Below are 23648 nucleotides of genomic sequence, written 5' to 3'. Positions count from 1 at the left end.
CCCCTATTTGTGAATCTCCTCCCATAACCTCCCAGGTGCCACTCCTCTCCATGCTGGTCAACCTGCTTGTCATTTGAAACCGCTATGAATACAGGTGGGAGATTGGCATGAACTAATGCCAGTCACTGGGAAGAACAATTTCTAAACCACCAGAGTGATGTACTGTAGAGCAGGATATTCATGCAATGGGGACTACTCTGCATGAGATTACAGACTCACTTAAGGAACTCTCTCAGATGATTGACAAACAAACCAGTACTTTGGATAATGTTGTGAAATGTTACCAACACATGGCAAAAGATACACCAAGACCATCTAAGAATATTTAAGGAAGAGAGTGAAAGACACCATGCCTTAGACATGATGACGATAGAGGCAATCTGCAAAAATGCCACTAGCAAACTTCAGGGCCAACACGTGCAACAGATTATACACAGACACCTGTACTACCTGCGCCACAAGCACCACAAGCACCACCTGCACCACAGGCACCCAGACCATGAGCACAGTCTCAAAGACTCTCTCACCACCATTATATAGGTGGAGTAATAGGAATAAACCCTGTTATTATTCTCACTATTTTAAAATAATAAATCTGTGTATTTTCTACACCACAAACCCAGCTAAACCTTACTTCTGGGTTGAATGTTTTCTGTTGCATTTACCAAAGAGGTAAGTGGTATCTATGTTATCGTCTTTGCTCCTTTCCAATGTGCAAGTCATTTTAAAATTGCACTTAGATACAGTACATATCTTCACAAAACATTGCTATTGACTGACATACAAGGTATCACACAGTATGATTTGTAGATGCAAGATTTCTGTAAAGTTCAAATGATTTATATAGATCATATCAGCTTTTTGAACAAAAACATACGCGGTGGGTTAGAGAAAAACTGACCTCAAGAAAGGGGCCACAAGAAAGGGCCACATTATGAGGTTGGCTGGCTGATCACCAGTACCGTGGGGAGGAGACCGGCACAGTGGTCCCTATTACGATGTTTCCACTGGGCTGACTGGTGGAAACCTCCATATTAAGAGTTTTCTGTCGGTTAGCCCAATGGAAACAGTTCAGCAGCATTGGCCTTGGCTCCTCATGGAACCGAGGTCAATGCCGTCCCACAGAGGGGTCCCCAAATACCCTCAGAATGCGCACTATATGTAGTAGCAGACAGTGCGCATTCCAAGGGTGCTGGACAGGGGGCGCCGCACTGCCCACGTTATGGTAGTGGGCAGTGCAGGGCCCTCCCTTGGCCCCCACCACTGCCTTTCCACCAGCTTTTTCATGGCTAGGACCCCTCCATGAAAAGGCTAGTGGAAAGCGGACTATTGATCGCATGGTGGTTCTGAATTCAGCGCTGCCGTGGCTGAACATGACTCTGACTGCCACCACCCCATCGGGAACCATGCCCCCGGCGGTGGTGGTGGTCGTAATCTGGCAGTCTGACCACCAGAAGTGCGGCGGTCTGACTGCCACCGCGAATCTGGCGGTCTTAAGACTGACAGACTCATAATGAGGCCCATAGTCTTAACTGAGAGGGGAAAATTATAACTTTGTTTACTAAAATATATTGCTACATTAACTTTAAAATGAAAAAAGTTTAGAAGTATATTTTACAATTAATTTAAAAATAAATACTATTTTTTAAAGTTGAATTATATTTATTTATATTTTTGAGGGAGTTGAGTAAATAATAAAAATATGTCAGGAAGCGTCAAGAGATGCAGTCTATGTACAAAAGTGGATTTAATAGTAAATTATGCATGTTTACTAAAATATATTTCTACATTAAGTTTAAAATGAAAAACATTTACAAATATATTTTATAATTATTTTAAAAAATAGCTTCATTTATTTATATTTTTGCGGGGCTGAGAAAATAATAAAAAGCATCAGGAAGTGTCAAGGGTACCAAAGGGGATAAAAAAGCCCATAGTCCATAAGAAATCAAAGAATAGGAGTCCACTGTCCAACTCAGGTTCCTGCCTTGTGGCAAAGGTCACTGGCCATCCTCATTCACAGTTTTTATGATAATGTTCAGATCCCCCTCTGACACAGATGCACATTGGCTAGCCATGGCAGGACAGGACTCGCCATATGAAGCAAGAACACAAGGGCTAGCAGGGGAAACAGTGAGGAAAGACAAACTTGGTATTGGGGCGGGTTCGGGAGGCAGACAAGACATAATAGCTGCAGTCAAGAAGGTCAATGCACTAGTTAAATTTTGTATCTGCCCATGAACTGTCTTAGAGTATTCAGACCTCTCTAATTAATTACCATATGTCCCAGGAGAGTGCTCCCTAAGCTTCTAATAATGGGGTCATGACCTCCCTGAATGCAGCCTCCAAGCTAGAATCTGGGGGAAAAGGATTGAGCATCACAAGAAGGGTGTGGGGTGCTGAAGGCAGAAGTGTCCATCAACAGCTGAAGCTGAAGGGCTGATGGGCCTCAGGCATTAAAGAGGGAATAGGGCAGGCACAGATAGTGTTGGGGCTTGCTTTTTGGACACCACTGTTTGTTATTCCTCAAGACAGTAGAAAAACCTACAACTTCCTCCCTCGGCTGGTGGTGCCCACATTCACTACCCCTTCAGGTGACTCTTCAGCCTCTGCCAGAAGTTACTCTCTGGGTGGGCACACTACCCCTGCTGGTGGTGAATCCCTCATCCTTGCTAGTTGTACCAAGAATAGCAAACACACAAAAGATGATGGGAAAAATGCTTGCAAGTTGTCTAACCACTGGCAATCGCTCAAGGTAGCATTCCAAACCATTGTTCTTTTGTTCACCATGCCACCTTAGGTTGTACCCTGCCATATTCAAATCTGCCTTGTCCAGTCCAGCCCAAACTGCCAAGCCAGGTCTGAACTGAAGCGCATCACAAGCAACGTAGAGGCAGTTTTATCTTGATATGGGCTCAGCAGCCAGGTACAGCTTGACTTGAGTGGACAGTGATCACAGGATGCACACCTGGGCATACCATTGCCTGTTAGGGCTGTTCATCAAACATACAAAAGGAGCTGGGAGGAATGCTTGCAATTTGTCAAACCACTAGCAATCACTTGGGGTATGAGGATCAGGGACTGATTTGCATACTGCTGGGTCCAAACTGAGGTGGCAAGGTGAGCAAGAGAACCACAGGTTAGGATGAACCCCTGAGCTATTGGCAGTAGTTAGACAAATTGCAAGCATTCCTCCTATCACTTTTTCTGTGTTACATGTCAAGAATAGGCCTGGGTGAAATTTAAATTAAACAGGTGTAATTTGCGTAATTGTGGTAATTTTGCATTAAGCTTGTTGGCAAAATTCCAGAAACTATGCCATTGTGCAACGTTGCGCAGTTAATTTCCATTCATTGTAAAAATTTACTGAGAATGGCAAAATTCATTGGAAAAATGTACCACAAATGCACAGGAGTACTATAACACAACGAGCTGTTGTTTGAGCTGCTTTTTGTTTTAGTGAGTCCTTTTTACCAAAAATTGATGTGACAGCACATCTCACTTAAATCTAGCACACAATTAAAAATTTTTTTGTGAATTTGTGAATAGATTTGTTGAAAGTTCACATAGTTATGCAAAAGCAAATTGGGAGAATTGTTTACACCCCTGATCAAGAAATGGTGCCTACCTTCGAGTCAAAGATATATTTTCTTGTCCCAGGGCTTGCTCAGTTTTTGGTTGGCTGGCCAGTCTACTGAACAGGAATGTAAAGAGAATAATAGGCTTTGTTAAGTCATTGGGTCATTAATGCGTATTGACATAATTTGACCGGACAATGTGGAGACTTTATCAAACATCTCACTATCCTATACTAAAATGTTGTGAATCTGCAGACCTTAAATTTACTAAATCAAAATAAAGCTTTGATATCAGTCATTCAAAGTAGGTGAAAAGGTAGGTAATAGTTTAATTATGTCAAAAATAATTGTTTATATATTGCAAATGTAAGTTTATAACAGGTAGAATAATTAAGTTTGTGACAAGGCTTACAGTGAACGTGTGACAGGACAGCACTCTCAGAAATTACATAAACCGATGTGCTAATGACTGATATATATGTACTGACCATCTCGCTTTGTCTCTCTCTATCTCCCTTTCTCTCTGTACTGCTCAAACTCTTTGAACCCTCCAGTACAGTGATGTTATGCTGTGTGCTGTTTTTGTGGCTGAGAGTACAAGCGTATAATGCCATGGCTTTTAATATGTGCTCAGTGACATAGGTCCTCCCAGTTCTTATGTTATAGCTTTCTACGTCGAGTGTGGAAAACCATTACTCTGCAGAGCATGGTGATGGCTTACCATACTTGAGCCAGGGCTCCAAAGCTGAAGGCACTTGGCTATGACCCCCATCCATGATGATCCATGATGATGTTCAATTCTGTTTCAGCTATGATAGGGGCATAAAAAAGCAGGATAGAGGAAGCTACTTCTTGGACAAGAGGATGTCTCAGAATGAAAAAAATGGCTGACTTCCTGCTCCTGTATGTCATTTCTTGTTTATTTGCAGCAGGTAGAGATCTCTGCCCCAAATACGAAACCTCCGCACTGTATACCGAGGAGAACCTCCACAGATGGGGCAGACTCTACATGCAGGAGGGAGACCCCGTACTTTGTGTACTTTTGGACATGTAGTCCAAGACACAGAAATGTTTAAGAAATGTTAAAGAGAAATATAATCTAAGAAGGGATGGTTTCTAGAGTGTCATACATGAGATTCTGTATTTGAATGTTCACCTGGATAAGTGATACAATGTTTGAAGACATATAAAGACAACATTTTATTCACTTGAGCACAAAATGTTAGTTAAACACATTATGCAAAATAAACAGAGTTGCCTCAGGACAGTATGCATGCACATCATGTTAGATGTCCACCATTCATCATTGACAACAGAATGTCGAGCCACATAACTTCAGTAACCAAATTGGTAGCTCAAAAGTAAAAATAGTAGACCAGCCCATCTCACAACTGTATACCCTGACCTCTGTTCTGGGCCCTACTCGAGGTCCCAGGATTAGGCCTTAGGTCAGAGTCAACATCTATATGTAAACCTGGTTGTATGGTGATGTTGTGTAACATACAACAGTCTACAGCATTCTTGCACACAACCAATATTATTCTTGCACACAACATCAGCACCGCACCACTCACGCCTAAGCACAGTCAACCCATCTGAATCATGATTCAATGACTCCAGAGGACATTCAATAATAGCTTGGGTACATATGTGTGTCATATTGTACCTCTGCTTAGATACTGTGGTTGGACATCTGTAGGGTGTGAGAAGATGGAGGGAGAGATAGAGAGAGAGAGAGAAAGAGAAACAGAGAGAGACAGAGACAGACAGAGAGAAAGAGAACATACCTGGCATCATCGGCAAAAAGAGAAATGTGATTTTTTCTTAAATAAAGTGTCTAAATGTACTACATCATGCCTACCTCCGTGCAGTGTGTGTCAGGTTAATGTCGGAATTGTGTTGTAGTGATGAATGATTATGTTTGAGATGGCATCGGGAATTGTGTTGTATTGATGAATAATTATGTTTGAGATGGCATCGCAGATTCAAATGTAAGCCCAGTGTGAGATGTTGTTACTTACCAATAACCCACGTCACCAAAATCCTCAGTAACCAAATGATGTGCAAGAGATGACTGTTAACTCTTATGTGTGCTTTTAGGAAAAGCAGTACATACATCAGTGGAGCAGCCCCTGGAATTGCAGACAGCATACAAATTGCTGGTGTATCTGCGGTGTCTATTGCGGAAAGGATGTGCTGGGTGTTGAGGTGGCTGAAGTGCCAAATAGGTACAGTCAATGGCATCTCACACACAAGGGAAGTGGGCAAGATCATAAAATGCCCTTCCCTCTTTGCTCTCCTGGCAGTGAGTGTGGCACGATAATAAACCAGTGCACTCCTTTGCTGATGCATCTCAGTACCTGATGCATACATTAGATCTGGCTTGCCTATGGGATGCTTTTGTTCACAGAGGAGACCCTGTAGAAAGATCCAGTGGCCATGAAATGGAATGCAGCTAGTTTTTTGACATAGTCTAGGTTAGTTTGATCTTTATGGGTATCAAGCTCCTGTTCCCAAGCTGTAAACGTGTCTGGGATCCCATCAGGTGGGAAGCAGTATCGAACAATGACAGCTTCACTGGACACACTAAAGATGTTTATTCTTTGCCAGAAACATTTTTTTCTCTCTCCTCATTCTCAAATAATTCCTCCTCAGAAGAGGCAAACCTATGAAGACATTCATCGACATAGTAAAGCCAGCAAAAGAGAAAATTGTGTGTGGGTTCCTTTCTTATGCATTCAACCTGTCTGTAATTGGTTATTGTTAAAATGAGCTTCATCTGGAGATTAGTGGTGCATTTGAGAGCGATGACTTCTTTCATTGTGAGGTTTGTTGTAAGTGTTCTAATCCTTGTAATATACATCTCACACATTTGGTTATGAGGAACAATAGCTAAGCTGTAGAAACACACCTTTCCACAGGTTTATACATTAAACAGCTTTTTAGTTGCTGAGTATGCAATTTTTTTTAATGTAGTTCTACATTTAAAATATATATATTAAAATGTATTAAAAGTATTTTATAAATTATTTTTACCAGTGTCATAAACTTTAACTCTTCCCTATACTTTCCCATGCAGAGATCTTTATCTTGACTATGGGCCTAATTATGAGCTTGGCGGTCGGACCGGCAGACCGCAATGTTGGCGGTCCTGAAAAGACCACCACGCCGGCGGTCTCCCAGACCGCTATATTATGAGTTGTACAGGCAGGACCCCAGACCGCCAAGCAAAAAAGGCAGACCGCCAGTGGTGCAGCGGCTTGGATAAAGGCAGTCTGATCTCCAGCACCATCAGCATCATGGCCGACCACTGAGCATATTACAATCACACAGTCAACGTTGTGGTCCCCTAGTGGCGGTGGACCACCGCAGTTCACAGTCAGCAAATTGATAGACCACTCCACATTGGATGAATTAAAAAAACAACACAGCAAACACACATTGGCCAAGTGGACACACCTGCAAATAACACTATAAAACACATCCCTTCACAGACCACAATCCTTTGCATTTCCACTGGAAGACAAAGAAGCCTGAGCACCTTTTTTTGTAGAGTACATAGATTAGGGACCTCTAGTTTCACCATGCCATAGAACAGCCTGTACAAACCTTTATTCATTCACCCCCTATTGCACTTCCTATGTTAAGTAAGTCTGTGTCACCCCCCTCTTTTTCCCACTATGTCACATGTAAAAAAATCCCAATTTTTCTGAAGATGAGTTAAGAGTCATAGGGCCTGATTCTAACTTTGGAGGACAGTGTTAAACCGTCCCAAAAGTGGCGGATATACCACCTACCGTATTACGAGTTCCATAGGATATAATGGACTCGTAATACGGTAGGTGGTATATCCGCCACTTTTGGGACGGTTTAACACCGTCCTCCTAAGTTAGAATCAGGCCCATAGTGTATGAAATAATAAGAGTAGAGCCACAATTGTTTGGTGCACAAGTCCAGCATACTCCCCTCAGTTGGAAAATGGACATGTGGGACAGGATTGTCGATAGAGTAAATGCTGTTGGCACCACACTGCGCACAAAGGAGGACATTAGGAAGAGGTGGAATGACCTCAGGGGCAAGGTCCGTTCTCTGGTCTCAAGGCACCAGCTGCAGGCCTGGAAGACTGGGGGTGGCCCTTCCAGTGCCCCATTACAACTCTTTCCCTGGGAGGAGAAGGTGTTTGCCACCCTGCATCCTGAGGGCATGACAGGAATACCTGGGGGATTGGAATCTGATAAGTTACAACAGAAGTAATGTCACAAAACTGCAATGTCATGCACCTTTTGCCACTGTCTTTTTCATGTACCTCACCAACATTCCATACCTGAGTATCTGAGTTTATACACTGTCAATGTGTATCATTGGACCCAACATCACAGTTACCAAGACCCATCACATGCCATATGTCCAAATGGGGCTCAGAAATCTCAAAATAACAAAAACACATTCCAGGATCCATGGTATGTCCCAAAATTGAAATTTATGCTCAAACTTAAATACATACTTACACTCATGGGAAGGAGCTGTGGTAGTGGTGTAACAAAGGCCCCTGCAGCCCCTGTGGTGCAGGAGGGGGGAGGAGAAGCTCCAGAGGGGCCCTCAGCACATTATTCTGGCCAGAGAACTCCTGCGAGAGTCCAGAGAGGGGGTCCCTCCATGTACTGTGCAGGGGACTCCCTCAAGTTTCGTTGCGCCACTGATTTGTGGATGAGATCTTCTCGCAGGTCAGTTCCTTCCTCTTCACCAATGTCATCCTCAGTTGGCATTTCAGAATTCTCACCCAGTGGCACTGCAGGCTTTTCCTCTTTTGGTATGTATGGGCTATTCCTCTGCAGGGTGTTGTTGTGGAGCATGCAGTATGCCACAGTGATCTGATACACTTTCCCAGGTGAGTGGAGGAGTACTCCACCAGTCCTGTCCAGACAGTGAAATCTGGCCTTCAGGCGCCCAAAAACCCACTTCGCTGCCTGCTGTGTTCTTCCATGGGCCTCACTTCCCATGGCATAGTTGGATTCCTTATTGGCGTCAATAACCAAGGACGGTTTGGCTATGCAGAGTCGTCTGTTAAGGCATGGGACATTTGTGCAACAATGAGTCACTCGCTTCATGATTGTAGCACCAGACACTGCACACACAATCAGGACAGACCTGACTTATCAACCAGCCAGGCCCCCTCTGGGTGCAGTTGTGACATATGCTGGGCTATGGTGCTGTTCCGCATTATGAAGGAAACATGTTCTGATCCAGGATAAAGGGCACACAAATTTGAGATGTAGAGATCCGCCAAACAGACAACTTGCACGTTGATGGAATGGAAGATCTTTCTGTTGCGATAGACTTGTTCAGTGACTTGCGGTGACACCAGGCCAACATGTGTGCCATCTTTAACCCCCACCACATGTGGGAAGGGGGCAAAACCATAGAAGTCAGCCTTCACATTGGCTAAGTCCTCATGATGGAGAACCTGATATAGCTGTCAATGTGTTTCAACTTCGCTGAAAGGAAATCCTTCAACACCAGACTGAGCAGAGGTTGGAACATAGCAGCAGATATGGTCACTGTATGTTGGAAGGACCCTGTGTCCAGGAAGTACAATACTGACGTGACTTGCACAATGGGTGGTATGCAGGTTGGATTACTGTTAGCTGGCATCAGCTCTGGCTCCAACTGATGGCATAAGTCCACTATTGTTTGCCTATTCAGATAGTATAACTGGATGACGTGGCATTCCTCCAGGGTATGAAGATCTGGCAGTAGACGGTAAACAGGAGGTTGTTGCATCCTTCCTCTCCCTGGGTAGCTATGTGTGACAAGACATGATTTGTATCATTATTCAGTGTGTCCACATCAACATATATGATGCATGCCAACAGTACCATGTGACAAAGCATTTCTGACTGTGTAGACATGACACCCAGTACACCTCCCAGCTGGCAACTACACAAGATTCAAATGTGAGCCCCATGGTTGTCAACACATGTGTCCACAACATAGATTCGGGCGACACCCAACTATCTACTACGCAATTGCCCTTCAAAATGTGACTGTATTTTCTGACTGCCAAAAATACCGTCGGTGGTGGTGGTGGCCCGTGCACCACTGTAATATGCCATCTGTGCCCTGCAACACACTACACCATAGGTTGTGTAGTTGGACCTACACAACAAGACAGATTTAGGATCTTTCTGATGATATGATACTTATATTGTTGTTGTGACGCATTTTACAGGGCCATATACAGCCTTTCAAGCCTCCAAAATGGCAGATTCTTGACCTCCTCCACTGGATATCAAGAACTGCCCACCTTTGCCAGCAGAAGTCATTCACGCCGGAGGCGGTTCCAACCACAGTGGACACAGCCATAGGCTAATGTTGTTACTTGTGGCAGTCGCAGCCCAATGGCTGTGTCCATTGGCGGTGATGACCGTGTATGTGGCGTACATGTATGCCAGCAAAACCTCCACCACTTCAGCTTCTGTGTCCTGCCTGTGGGAGCAATCATGCAATGTCCAGCAGGTAAAAGGTCTGCTGCCTTCTCTCCAGAGGAGCTGGAGAGGCTTGTGAGTGAGGCCCTTCCCCTATAAGGACAGCTCTATGGCTCACCAGGGGAGCAGGTAAATATCTCATTTGCACAATTGACTCTGTTTAACACCATCCTTTCCTTCCTCACAGGCTACAATGTGTCCGTGTGTGCCAGTTAGACATCTTGTGTGCCTGTTGTTGCAGTCTGTGTGGTATCAATGGGATGTGCATTGTGCAGGTATTGTTGACCAGTACTATATTTTGTGCCGATTCACATTGTGTTGTGTGGTGTGTTTTTGGGGTCCTAGATCCTTTTGTGTTGGAGGCGCATAGCTAGGCAAGGAAACTTTACTTCCATCCAATGGCATTTCTTTCTTTATGAAAGTTGTACATGTTAGACAATATGGATGTGCATGACAGTAGTAGATGGGAATGTATCTTGTCTGAGTGATTTGAGGATCTAGTAAGCAATGTGTTTTGTGTCTCAGATCTTTCACCCCCAAACCTGGCCTTGCCAAAATGTTGTCTGGAAGGCATGCCATGACTCACTGTGCCCTTCAGCTACATTGCTTATGGCCACATGATATAGTGCCATGCATTAAAGTGATGGAAATGTGAGTGTAATGTAGGTTCTCTATGCACAGCAGAGACTTGGGCCTGTCAAATGTACCTCCCAGTATGGGGCATAGTCCAGACTGTGGGAGTGACACTGTGGCTATGCAACTGTGGCACTGTGCCCACTCCCTGTAGAAATGCAGATCCTGGCATGTGGCCAATATGAGGTTCTAGTTGTAAAACTTGCCCTGAATGCCTCAGTCTGTTGACTAGCTTAGGAATGGTTATTAAGCTAAATCCCAGAAGTAGTCCATCTGTGCATTTTGCATCATTGGCAATGTGTGTCTTTGACTCATGACAGGCCCTTTACTCCTACAGCTCTGTTGTCACCTTCACAGAAGTCATACTTGTCCCACAGAGGCTTATTGCACAAATGACAGAAACACAGTGCAGACAGTGTTTAGATTCCTGGTAGGCCATGACGTGACTCAGTAGCTTGGTCACATAGCAGAAATTGTCCAATGCATACCTTTGTATGTTGGATGCCATCTCTGTAGTTTACAAACATATGTCCAAAGGACTTCTCTCTGGTACAGGTCCATACCACAGAAACTCACCATGAAGTGGCATGAGTCTGCACTTGGTAGGCCACATGTCCAAACATGCACAGGGAAGACACTTTTCACTTTCCGTACCCACTATGCCAGCCATTTCATTGTCACTCAAGTGTAAGGGTGAAGTCTGTACTATGGTAGTTGCCTGTAGGGACTGTCTGAAATGAGTTGTTCTTCCAGAGTGTAAATGTGTTGGTCAAGTGAGGCCAAGGAGGTTACCCTTCCAAAGCCACTTCGGTGTGTATTGTTTCATTGTGGTTCACATCACATGTTGCTTGAGCATGGGATACCTGATGTCAGTGGGATAGCTTAGTCATTGTATGCCATGAGCAGAGTACTGGGTTAGTCTGCATATGAATCCAAAAGCGTGCAGTCATGTCCCTGTACTTATTGGCATGTGTGCTTTACAAACTTGCGTTTGTAATCATTTGATTTGTCTCTTGCATCCATAAAGGTAAACCCCCGGAAGATCATGGAGGTCCAGCTGGAGCTGTCCTCCAATGTGGGGGAAGTGCACGTTGGACCATGACCCAATAGTGACCTACATTCCGATGGTGGTGTACCCGTACCTTGATGGGTGTTTGACGGTAGCACAGCAGCCACAAGGATCTGAGTACAAGCCACATTCCTATTTGACACATAGCCAAGTTGTTGTGTTAAGCTCCGACATTCCCACTGATGACTGGGGATGGCCCATGTGTGACACACTAGATGAGTAATTGTTTGTGTAGATATGTAATGTGGTGCATACTGATGTGCCATGTCTATTGCCCCAGGGACCTAGGACACAACTGGGTACAATCCACAAAACATGTGCTTTTCAGGTACAACACTTGGCTGTGTACATTGCTCAATCAAGTAATGTTTTTTGTTGTAGGGGGTCTCAATTCTACCCAACAGACCACTACTCCTCTGTGTTATAGCCCAAAGAAAAAGAAGTGATGGTTCACTGCCCTCAGTCATGCGTCTGCTTAAGTGAGTGAAGACAAGAGACCCCCCAGAGGTCACTTGTTTTCACTGTATGATGAGTGCTGGTGCCTCACTACTGTCTTTCATGTGAAGGCGCCCATCATAAATGTAACAGAGCATACATTGCTCTTTGGGTGCTGCTACATATCAAAACTTTGCTTTGGTAAGTGGGGAATATCCATTGACATGACATATGTGCCATGACTGGTGCCAAGATTCCTTGTGCCTACATGTTAGCATGTGTCCCTTTCTTTTCTGGCGATGTGTGTACACTGCTGTTTCATGCTTGGTCTACCTGTGTTCATGGGATGTTTTTGTACTCCCTCATATATATGTGGATGCCAATGGAATAGAACATGTTCAATGGGGCTACATTTCATGTGGTGCCACACACAGAAATGTGTCACCATTGATTGTTGGCTCACACACACCCTCACCTGTCCTTGCATGTCATTTGGCATGTACAACTGCAGTAACAATGAGGGACATGACTGGTAGGACTTCAGTTTTTACACACAATGTGCATTTCTTTGCCATTAATGTTGGATGGTGTGGGAATGTGCACTTCACATGTGTAATGGGGAAGGTTTGTAACCTGACTGGTGGCATGCTTCATGAAGTGACTTGCAGTTATGTTGGAATCACATGTGTTTGGGCACAATGATTCATCCATGGTCATTTGGGTTTGCAGGTCCAAAATGGTGACAGTGATGGAGCTTTCCATTCGGCAACATGTTAAGGGCCTTTCTACAAGTACTTGCAAATCTCTGGGCCTCTCCAACATGCAAAGGACTAATGGCTTCTACTGATGCAATCACAGTATGTCATTGTCAGGGGTGCCAGACAGTAGTGGTGATTTCCCTGAGGCCTGCATATTCATGTAGATGTGCATTTTACGGACACATTTCCTTGACAACTTGCATATTTTGTCAACAGTGTACATTCCCATGCCAAATGTGTAGTATATCTGAAGAACATCACTGCTAACTCCATGACTCCATTAGGACAAATTACACATGGTGAAGTGTGCATTGTTGATATGTTTCCAGTGTGACATGAGTATTTACATGTCACCTACTTCAGGCTACTGTACTTCCTGTCGGCAATATGCCAGGATTTTGGAGCATCATTTCTCATTGTTGTGTTGTTGTGTATGTGACAAATAGATGGCTGTATGACCTTGTGTTGGATCTGTGGACATGAAGTTGCCATTGGTCTACAATTGTATGACAACAGGTAACTGATGTTTGCTCCATGAGGCTAAGCCTTGAGGCGTTGTGGTCTCCTACTTGTTCAATGGTTACTGTGATTGTACAGCTTCGGCCATGCAATTGTAGCTGTCTAAGATCCTGGTATTCCTGTGAGCAACTGTTGAAAATTGAGATGGCATGCATGCATACGGTATGGTACATGTAGGAGGCCCTTTGATGTAGTTTGTAGCTGAGGCCTACTTGACATCATGGTAATGTTTGCTAATCACAGCTGTTGTTCAAGTGTGATCAGGAACATGTGGTGACCCTTTTCCTCTTTGTCTTTGCAGCATCAGCCCAAGCAATCAATGGAGACTGGGCACAACCAAGTGGGGAAGCATCTAGCCATGGTACCTCAAATCATGACACGACCGACATGGAGGGATCCAGTGGCCCGGAGGGTGAGGTGAGTGTCACCGACAGGAACAACATCATCATCATCGGATTCTACCTCCAGTGGCCACTCCCTAGTGGTGGTGAACGCATCAGGACCTGCTCGTGTACAGTCTTTTTTCACCTCCCTGAGCTCTATCGCCACCTTCCCTGTTGCGCCCTACCCAGTTGGCCACACCCGCTCACCCAAGAGGGTGGGAGTCTCCTTTGCCACAGGCACCTCAGCTCCAGTTAACCCTGCTGCCCTGAGTGAGGAGGCCATTGACCTCCTGAGGAATACCTTTGTGAGGTAGATTGCCATTGTGAGTGCTATCTAGGGGTTGGTCAGCCAACGTCAGCAGACCAATGTTTTCCTGGAAGGCATTCATAGTGCCATGTCTGGCCTGCAGAGATCTTTTCTGGCCCTCCCCACTGACGGCAGCCAGTCACCTCCCATTCCTCCCTCCGCCTCCCTCTTTCCAGTCCAAATCCCCTATTCCCCTACCTGTCCCAAGCACACAGACACATCCGCACACACCCACCTCAACATACACAAGCAGCCCACATTGACACAAACACCACACAACACACCGGGACGCAAGCACTCAACATTCACCAACAAACACCACATCAGCCACCACTTCACCAACCAACCAACACACCACATCTAGCATACCCACAGACATAACCACAACAGCCAGTGACATTTCCACCACACCCACCATACACCCAGACAACATCTCACAACCCATGGACCCACACACCTCAAATACCATCTCTCAGACACCAGCACAACACTCACAGACACATACACCATATCAGCCATACCTGCAGACATCACCCCAACACACAAAGACACACACACCACATCAGCTATACCTGCAGACACCACCCCAAACACACACAGACACATCCACCACATTCACCATACCCACAGACACTACCCCAAAACACACAGACACATTCACAACATCCAGCATACCCACAGACAACACCTCAAAAGACAGACACACTTCCACCACTCCCATATCAGCCAGCACCTCCGTGACAAAGCCCCACAAGACACGCAAATGCCCATGGTAACACACGCAACAGACACCACCCAAACAGAAACATACCTCACACATGCACACACCCAAGGCATCTACACCCATACAAAAGACAACCACTCCCTCAACCTCCAAATCCTCAACACCTTCTGATGACCCTACCTATTTTCCCACAGAGAGTTTCCTTTCATGCTTGCCCTTTCCCCTGTTCCCTCCCTGTCCCAAACCCAAAAGGCCCCCGCCCACATCCCAACCCATCCCTTCCACATCCAAGTCCTCCCCATCACACCTGCCCCCACTGAAAGCACCCATACCACTCCCCCCAAAGAAGAAGCGCACCCATGCCAAGAAACCCCCCCAACCTAAACGCAGCCATCCCAAATCCGACCCCACCCAAGGATGATTACCAGAGGTGCCTGTCTGCCCACTTGATGCCCCTTCCTGTGGAAGTTCCCTGGCAGTGACTGGAATCAAGTGTGGGCACAGTAACGTGCATGGACATATACGGACTGGCCAATGGCCTTTGTTCTAAATCATTTGGACGGAATACACCCAAGTTGTTGTTTTTTGGGGTACACATTTGTCCTGCAACTACTTTTCTGCCTTTATGTTGTTCCTGAGTAACTTGTGTTGTATGCCTACAATTGTGTGTGTTTCACCCTGATTGCTGATCTATTTGCTGTTGTATGCAATATGTGACTTTGTGGGAAGTGCTGTTGTCCCCCAAGACAAAGGTAGATGTTGACTGTATGGGTATGTGGGTGGTAATCCAATTGGGGTTTTGTTGTACTGTGTTATGTTTGGAATGGTAAGTATTCCATCTTGTGTTGTCCAATGTCTGCATGCAAGGTGTTCGCGTTGTACCCATGATATGAATTGTAAATTTTTCTCATGTGAAGGAGCTAGAGTTTTGTTTGTCCACACTTGGAGGGTGTTCAATTGTGCTAGGTTCCTTTGCATTTGACTGAGCATGTGTCCATTTTGATGTGTGTGCCTTGCAGCCACTCCGGCTAGATGTATGGCCAATGCTGTTGCTGTCGTATGTGCTTTCTTGACTTACACTTACACATTATGCAGGTAGGCATGTCACTTGGTTGTAGTATTATTTGTCCCTGAAATACCTGAAGGGCCAGTTCCTGTGCAAATGTTGTTTTAGGAGCATATACAAAGTGTAATGTGTACCACGGCAGCATCCTTCCATGAGTGCTCCTGATACCCCCATCCCTATTGTGCAGATATTGTTTGCATTGTGAGCTTTGGATATTTGTCTCTGAAACTATTGTGCATCCCCTTGACCTTCCATTGTGTTGTAATGTGGGTGATAAGTGGGTCCATTGCAGGGCTGTTTCATGGGAGGGGTCCTTGTGTAAAATGACACATTCATACATATGTGCCTTAAATCTGCAGACAGCCCAGGGCATGTGGTCAATGTGTGTGTGTCATTTGAATTATGTGTGATGTTGATGTGATGTCACTGTTGTGTGACACATTGATCTGTCCACTTCAATGTCCCTGTGCCTAAGATAAGAAAATGTGTTTTTGTGGAGTGTGGCGGTGCAGTGTCAGTGACCTGGCCAAAGGGGGTGTTTGATGGCTGTGAATGTGTCATTCCTTGTGGATGACTCAGACTGTGGACACGATGACACGTACTTGGTGCCCATAGCGTGACCCCCCTATATCATGCGGATGACAGCTCGATGATCTGTTGTTGAGCTTAGTGACACAGATAGGTGTATGTTCTTACCGTCAGTTGCGTCCACAGCGGTGTGGATTTTGGGCTCCTTCAATGAGCTGCAGCAGCGGCAGGACATGTGTGATGGGCTCCATAATGCACAGGACATGTAACACTGCCTGTAGATGAGTTGCTCCCTTTATACTTTCTGTTTCCATCTGCTGGGACATGGTGGTTGGACTGCCATGGTCACATTGGCAGTGTGCAACATCATAATGTGACCAGCGGAAACACTGGCTTCAAAGCCTGTTTGTCCTGCCTCTTCAAAGCGGCAGTTTGTGCTGCCTTGCGAGACTACAGGGGTCTTTGCTCTATGGGACTGCCAACATCATAATACACAGGTCCGACTGCCAAGCCAATGGCGGGCGGTCTGCCGCCACCGACATGGCACTGCAAGGATCGACAAACTCGTAAGCAGGCGCTATGGACTATTACTATGGTAAAGTATAGGAAAAAGTAAATATGTTTATTAAACATTTAAACGTTTGTATAACATTTTTCAGGACAAATATCAATAATTTATAATATATAATTACTTATTTATTTTAAATATAGAACCACTGTGAAATATACTGCATTATTAAATTGATAAATGCTGAAATATGTAATTAATGTAAATTAAATATTTTCTCAGATGTAAATGAAAAAAATAACAACTTAACAATTTACAATAATTTATTGTACATTCATATTTCATACAAGTGATGTCTACAATTATTTAAAAATAAATTTGGCATGTTTGCTAAAATATATTATTAAATTAGCTTCAAAATGGAAAAGTTGTACAAATATATTTTATAATTAATTTAAAAATAAATCTTAGTTATTTTTTACAATAAATTATATTTATTTATATTAGTAACTATTTAACTTCATTTAATTTAATTTTGCATTATATTCTGTGGGGTTTAATTTTAAGTCCCCAACTACCTTAATTTCTCTAAGAGAGTTTTTCAATACCAGTGGTTACCATATGTGGTACACGTCTGAGCTACAGTACTTTACTACTGTTTTGGGTCCCTTTTTCATTACAGTAACTTTAGAAATGTAGTCTGTGACTAGCATTTGGCTTAGTCTTTAGTAGGTGGGTGATTGTCCCTCCCTAAACCTCTCTCTGATACTCCCTTAACTCCTGCTCACTAGCCCTCTCATTTAGTAGCAGGTATTCCCTATTTTCCAGAAAGCCCGCTATCCCACCCAGAATTACTACTAAAATGTATAGTTGTGTGTGTGGAGACTCCTCACTCAGAGCAGAGATCTCAGCACATAAAAAGACAGGAGAGGCTAAGGTGGGAATTTTGCATGTAACTGTATGAATAGCATTTTGTAGTATGTGTTGTAGTATTACAAAATGTACTTGAAAATGCAGTTTGTGAAATGGTCTCCTATTTATATACTTTACATTAACTATTTCTATTCAAAACATATTAATATTTAGGAAAGTTTTGGGGTTTGGGAGAGTAAAATTTACTATTGGTAATCCAAACCTAACCACATTGGGGAAAGTGTTGGACTTTAGGGAACTAAGATCTACTATTCCCATTTCAAATGTAACCAGATTGGGTATATGGCTAGACTTTGTGGGGTTGGGCAAATTTACACTTTCCACTCCAAACTTAACCAGATTGGTGGACTTTGGGGTAGGGGTCAGTTTTAATATTCACACTGCAAAACTAAACACACTGGGGAAAGTGTTGGATTTCAGGGTTGGAGGGTTAGACTTACTATTCCCACTCCCCACTCCACTTAACATTTAGAAAAGTGTTGGACTTTGGGAGGTGGCGGATTTACTATGCCCACTTAAAAAATAACCACACTGGGAAAGTATTAGTCTTTGGGGAGGGGTCAAAATGTAACAACATTTGGAAAGTGTGGGACTCTGGGGAGGTTAGATTTTTCCTAGTATAAGCTTGACCATCTTGGGGAAACTGTTGGTCTTTGGGTGGAGGGGGGGTCAAATTTAGTATTCCTATACCTCATTTAATAGCATTATGAAAGTGTTGGACCTTCGGGCTTGAGGGGTCAGATTTACTATTCCCACCCCACACTTAACACGATTAGAGGAGGCATTACATTTTCACATCCCCACTTTACACATATTGTACTTTGGGGGTGACATACTTTCATTCCCCCTAAAAAGATAACTATACCAGGAAACGTGTTGGGCGTTAGGTAGGGCAGAGTAGATTTACTATTCCCACTTCATACCTAATTACATGGGAGAAAGTATAAGATTTTAAGTAGGTTACATTTACTATTTTCACTTCAAACATAACCACATTGAGGACTGCTTCACACTTTGTGCAGATCAGATTTGCTATTCCCACTTCGCAATTAACCACATTTTGGAATGTTTTGGGCATTGGGGGGGGTCATATTTACTGTTCTCATGCCAAATCTAACCACTTTGAGGGGTTACATTTACTATTCCAACACAAACCCTAATATCACTGGGGAAGAGTGAGGCTTTGAGGAGGGGTCAGATTTACTATTTGCACTCCAAACATAACCAAATTGTAGAAAGTGTTGAACTTTCAGGGGTGGCAAGATTAGGTTTCCTATTCCAACTCCAAACTTAACCACATTGAGGAAAGTGTTGTTGGATTTTGGTTGGGTCAGATTTACTATTTTGACTCCAAACTGATCCACACTATGAATAATGTTGGACATCTGTAGGAGTTAAATTTCACCTTCCAATCTTAACCACATTCATTCAAAACAATAAATAATATTTTGTTGGCAAAAGGCACTAATACAAACCCAGTTTCTCAAAACTAGAAACCTATAAAATACTTTGAAATATTAACACATTAAATAAAAAAGTGATTTTAAAAAACCTCAAAAAAGGGTAAAATTTCATTAGAATTACTAATTATTAAAAATAGTTCAAATATGTAAAAATAAAAAATAAAAAGCACTAAAGTTAAAGCTCCAACAAAGACAGTGTTGCTGCTCAATCAAACAATGAATCTCCTGGGTTAATTAATAAAATCCCCTTAACTTGTTGATTCACTGACTTCAATTTTTGCTAAAAGTTTTCAATATCGTTAGTGTAGGATCCCTATTAAATGCTAAACAAAATTGAGCATATTATTGTTCATCTATAATATAACCCAAAACTCAATAATGTAATGATGCTATCTTATGAATATTGCTACTTTAATTAGAGTTTAGATTTTTGGACTACCTCTTAGGATCCTGTCTTTTATTGCTCATTGAATTTAAGCTTTATTTTAGTATTACCATGAAATTAATATTGATGTGATATGATTTGTATTTATGAGGGCAGTCTAAATGGGTATTAATCCACACTGTGTAGTGGCTATATGACAAATAGCTTTTGGGTGTAATATTTAGATTTCATATTTGTTCTTATTCTTCTTTGTGACTTATGTATCTTTGCAGTTACTTGCATAATGGGGATTGTGCGTGCTTTTTAATGATTGTGCATGCAAGGTTTGTTAGAGTCTTGAAAAAGTGTGTTTGTATCCTGCTAAATAAGTCAACTCTGTTGCTATTTCAATTTAAGTGTGGAAATCAATGTATGCTTCGCAGTAGGGAACCACTGAATACGGAAATTACTAGTTTTGAATAGATTTCTTGAAATAGATGAACTATCACTTTATCAAAAGGTTCAGATGTATTTTATGCAATAAGGATATCCAAATAAAGGGACTTATTTTTTTATTTTAAGCTTGAATGTCATATTATGTTACCAAACTATTAATGTGTATCATACAGTGTTTGTGGGATGCTCATGAAATACTTTTCTTTGTAAATCATTGATGGTCAGTACATTGATTTTTAACTATTTTATAAAAAATATGTTTAAAATGTTTACAGCTATAAGATATTTATTTATTGTTATTCTTTTATTGTATCATGTTTACATATATATATATTTTTTTAATATATTTTTATTGTTTCTTCAACAGTAACGAGGAAAAATAAAGATTACAGTTGCACTCCAGGGTTGCAGGATAATACAATTTTTTTTGTTTTCTTACGTATTCCAAAACAGATTCCACATTTATTAATGTCCACTTAGCGATGTAGATACTATTATGCATTTGAGTGAAGAATCTTGGAAACGTAGTGTTCACAGGGAGTACAATAACAGCATAACATGAAGAATAACAAACAAAAGGCTGAGAATAGAGAGAAAGGCGAGAAAGATGGGGCTGTGATCATGGAGAGCGTGCGCGGGGGGAGGGGCAGGAAGGAGAGGGGAGGCGGGCGACGCCGGCACCCCCGGCTAACAAAGCCCCCGATGGAGACTGGATCATTACGGTATATGTCCGCATTAAGGCGACAAGCCAGGACGAACATGGGGGCCCGGCATTCGCCCATACTCGGCAGTGGGGCAAAGGCCGGACAGTCGCCCAGGCAGGGTGAGGCCACGACAGTGGATCCGTCTGGGGTGATCAGTGTGCCCATGTGCATTCCCTCCTTTAATTTAGTGTATTGCCAGAAAGCATCTATTACTAATTATGTTCTGTATGTCATCTCCTTCCAGTTATGATTGTTTCAATTATTATTTACTGGTTTACAACTTTGTTGAATTTACTGGGATAGCCAATTGGGACAATATTTCAATTGCAACCTGTAAATGCGATTTGTTACCTGTAACTGCTGTTTATTCAGGGAGGTGATAAATATGCTAGGTGCACGTAATTGAACTGGTTATAACGGAAGCGAGGGTTACGTGATACTTCATAAATCATTTTCATAGCCCGATTACATGAATCTTGTGGGAGTGGTTCTGATAGCACCTGATCCCATCTATTTTTTGCTTGGTCCTGCCCGTGTTCAATATGTGTGGTCAGAATTCTGTATGTTCTTGATACATTTATAGAGGCAGCTATGTTGTCTAACAGATCATGTAGTGTAGGGGCCACTTTTGGTTCCTCATTACCACAATTCCAAATTGATCGTGTTAAGTGTCGTACTGCGCCAAAAGCTATGAAACTTCCTTGTCCCAGGTTATATGTGTCAGCTAGTGCCTCATATGTTAGGAGTTGCCCTTCGCTGTAAATATCGCCCACAGTTTGTATGCCCTTCTCGGGCCATGTGTTCAGGCCTACCCTAGTCGCTGTCTTGGCAATTTTCGGGATGGACAATAGTGGGATCTTGGGGGAGTACTGCTTTTTTTTATCTTCAATTAGTGCAAAATGGCCCAAGGACCAATGAGCTATATTCAATAAGATGTTCCTTGAGTGTTTTGGGCAATCACGGTTCATATGGTGGTGTAATATGACAGTGTGGCCTAGGTCCGAGAGTATCGTCTGTGTTTCTACACCCGTGGGTTTCCCGAGCCAATTAAATATCCATTGCAGCTGGGCGGATGCATAGTATAATTCAAATCTTGGTGCCACTAGCCCCCCTAGTATAAGTGGTTGAAATATTTTAGATAGCGCCACGCGCCGCCGGCCATTGCCCCATATTAAATCTGTTAATATGCTATTCAATGGTCTAAAAAAGGAGGAGGGGAGTGCTAAAGGGAGGGCCATAAAGAAGTACAATAGTCGTGGTAGCATTATCATCTTTGCTATGGCCACTCTACCCATGGGCGAGAGAGGGAGCGAACACCAAAAGGGCAAGGAGCCTCTAACAGATCTAATCACTTGTCCAAGATTGCGGTCTTTGAGGTCCCGAGAATCATGATACACATTTACACCTAAATATTTGAAAGTGGTGTAACACCATTTCAGGTCACCCGTATTGGAGGTTAAGTGGTGTATTTCCGGGACCGGGCGCATAGGGAATAGGCATGATTTTGACCAGTTCACTTTTAATCCGAATACCTCGCCAAATTGATGCAGCAGTCTCAGTAAATCAGGCATAGATTCTGTGTGATTTCGCAGGAATATTAATGCGTCATCCCCGTACAGTGATACTATGCAGTGTGTGTGTCCGTCCAGGATGCCCCACGTCGGGGCTAATGTACGAAGTTGAGCAGCCAAAGGTTCAATGGCTAGGGCAAACAACAGTGGGGATAGTGGACATCCCAGTCTGGTGCCTCTTTCTATGTCGAACTTCTCGGATATCGTGTCACCTGTTTTGACCCTCGCTGTTGGGTTAGAATATAATACCCTTACCCAGTCAATATATGTCTTTCCGAAGCCCATGCGATTAAGAGTTTTTATCAGGAAGGGCCATCCCAGTGTATCGAACGCTTTTTCAAAATCTAGTGACACTGCTACTTGGTTGTATTCGCCCTCTGGGGAGTTTGCCATGAGGCGTAATAAATTCCGTACGTTAATGAAAGTGTTGCGGCCCGGTATGAAACCGCACTGGTCTTGATGAACCAGTTCCGGTAACCATGGGAGCAAGCGATTTGCTAAAAGTTTACCGAGCAATTTGCAATCTGTGTTCAGCAACGATAGTGGCCTGTATGAACGCACATCTAATGGGTCACGGCCTGTTTTAGGCAGTACTACTATCAGCGCCTCGCGTAAGGTGTCAGGTAATTGACCACGCTTTAAGGCTTCCGATAGCATTGCTAGGTATGGGGTTAATGTTTGAGCCGGGAATGTGCTATAGTACTCTATGGGTATGCCATCACTACTTGGTGCTTTGCCATGTGTTAATTGTTGTAGAGCCTGTTGTATCTCTGCGAGATCAATTGGTTTCTCCAGGTCCGCCATCTGAATGGCAGACAGGCGGTTTATTCTAATTCCTTTGAAGAACTGATTTAGCTGTTCTATTGAGGGAGGAGATGGGGCCTTGTATAATGCACTATAATACTCACTGAAGGCACTATTTATTTCTGCTTGAGTATTTACCGTTATTCCTGTGTCAAGGCGGATGGCCCCTATGGGGGAAATCCGACGTTCGTTCCTTATTAGCCATGCTAGGAGTTTTCCTGATCTATCCCCTTCCGCATGTGTACGGGCCATGTAATGACAATAATCGTAGCGTCTTAGGCGCCTATCCGCCTCGTTCCATTGTGTTCGTAGACTAGTGAGCTCCGCATGCGTGCCTGTGCCTTCTATCTGTTTGCATTC

The sequence above is a fragment of the Pleurodeles waltl genome, chromosome 6, assembly GCF_031143425.1.
Source record: "Pleurodeles waltl isolate 20211129_DDA chromosome 6, aPleWal1.hap1.20221129, whole genome shotgun sequence".
In the NCBI taxonomy this organism is placed as follows: Eukaryota; Metazoa; Chordata; class Amphibia; order Caudata; family Salamandridae; genus Pleurodeles; species Pleurodeles waltl.
Note: the sequence above shows the minus strand (reverse complement) of the source record.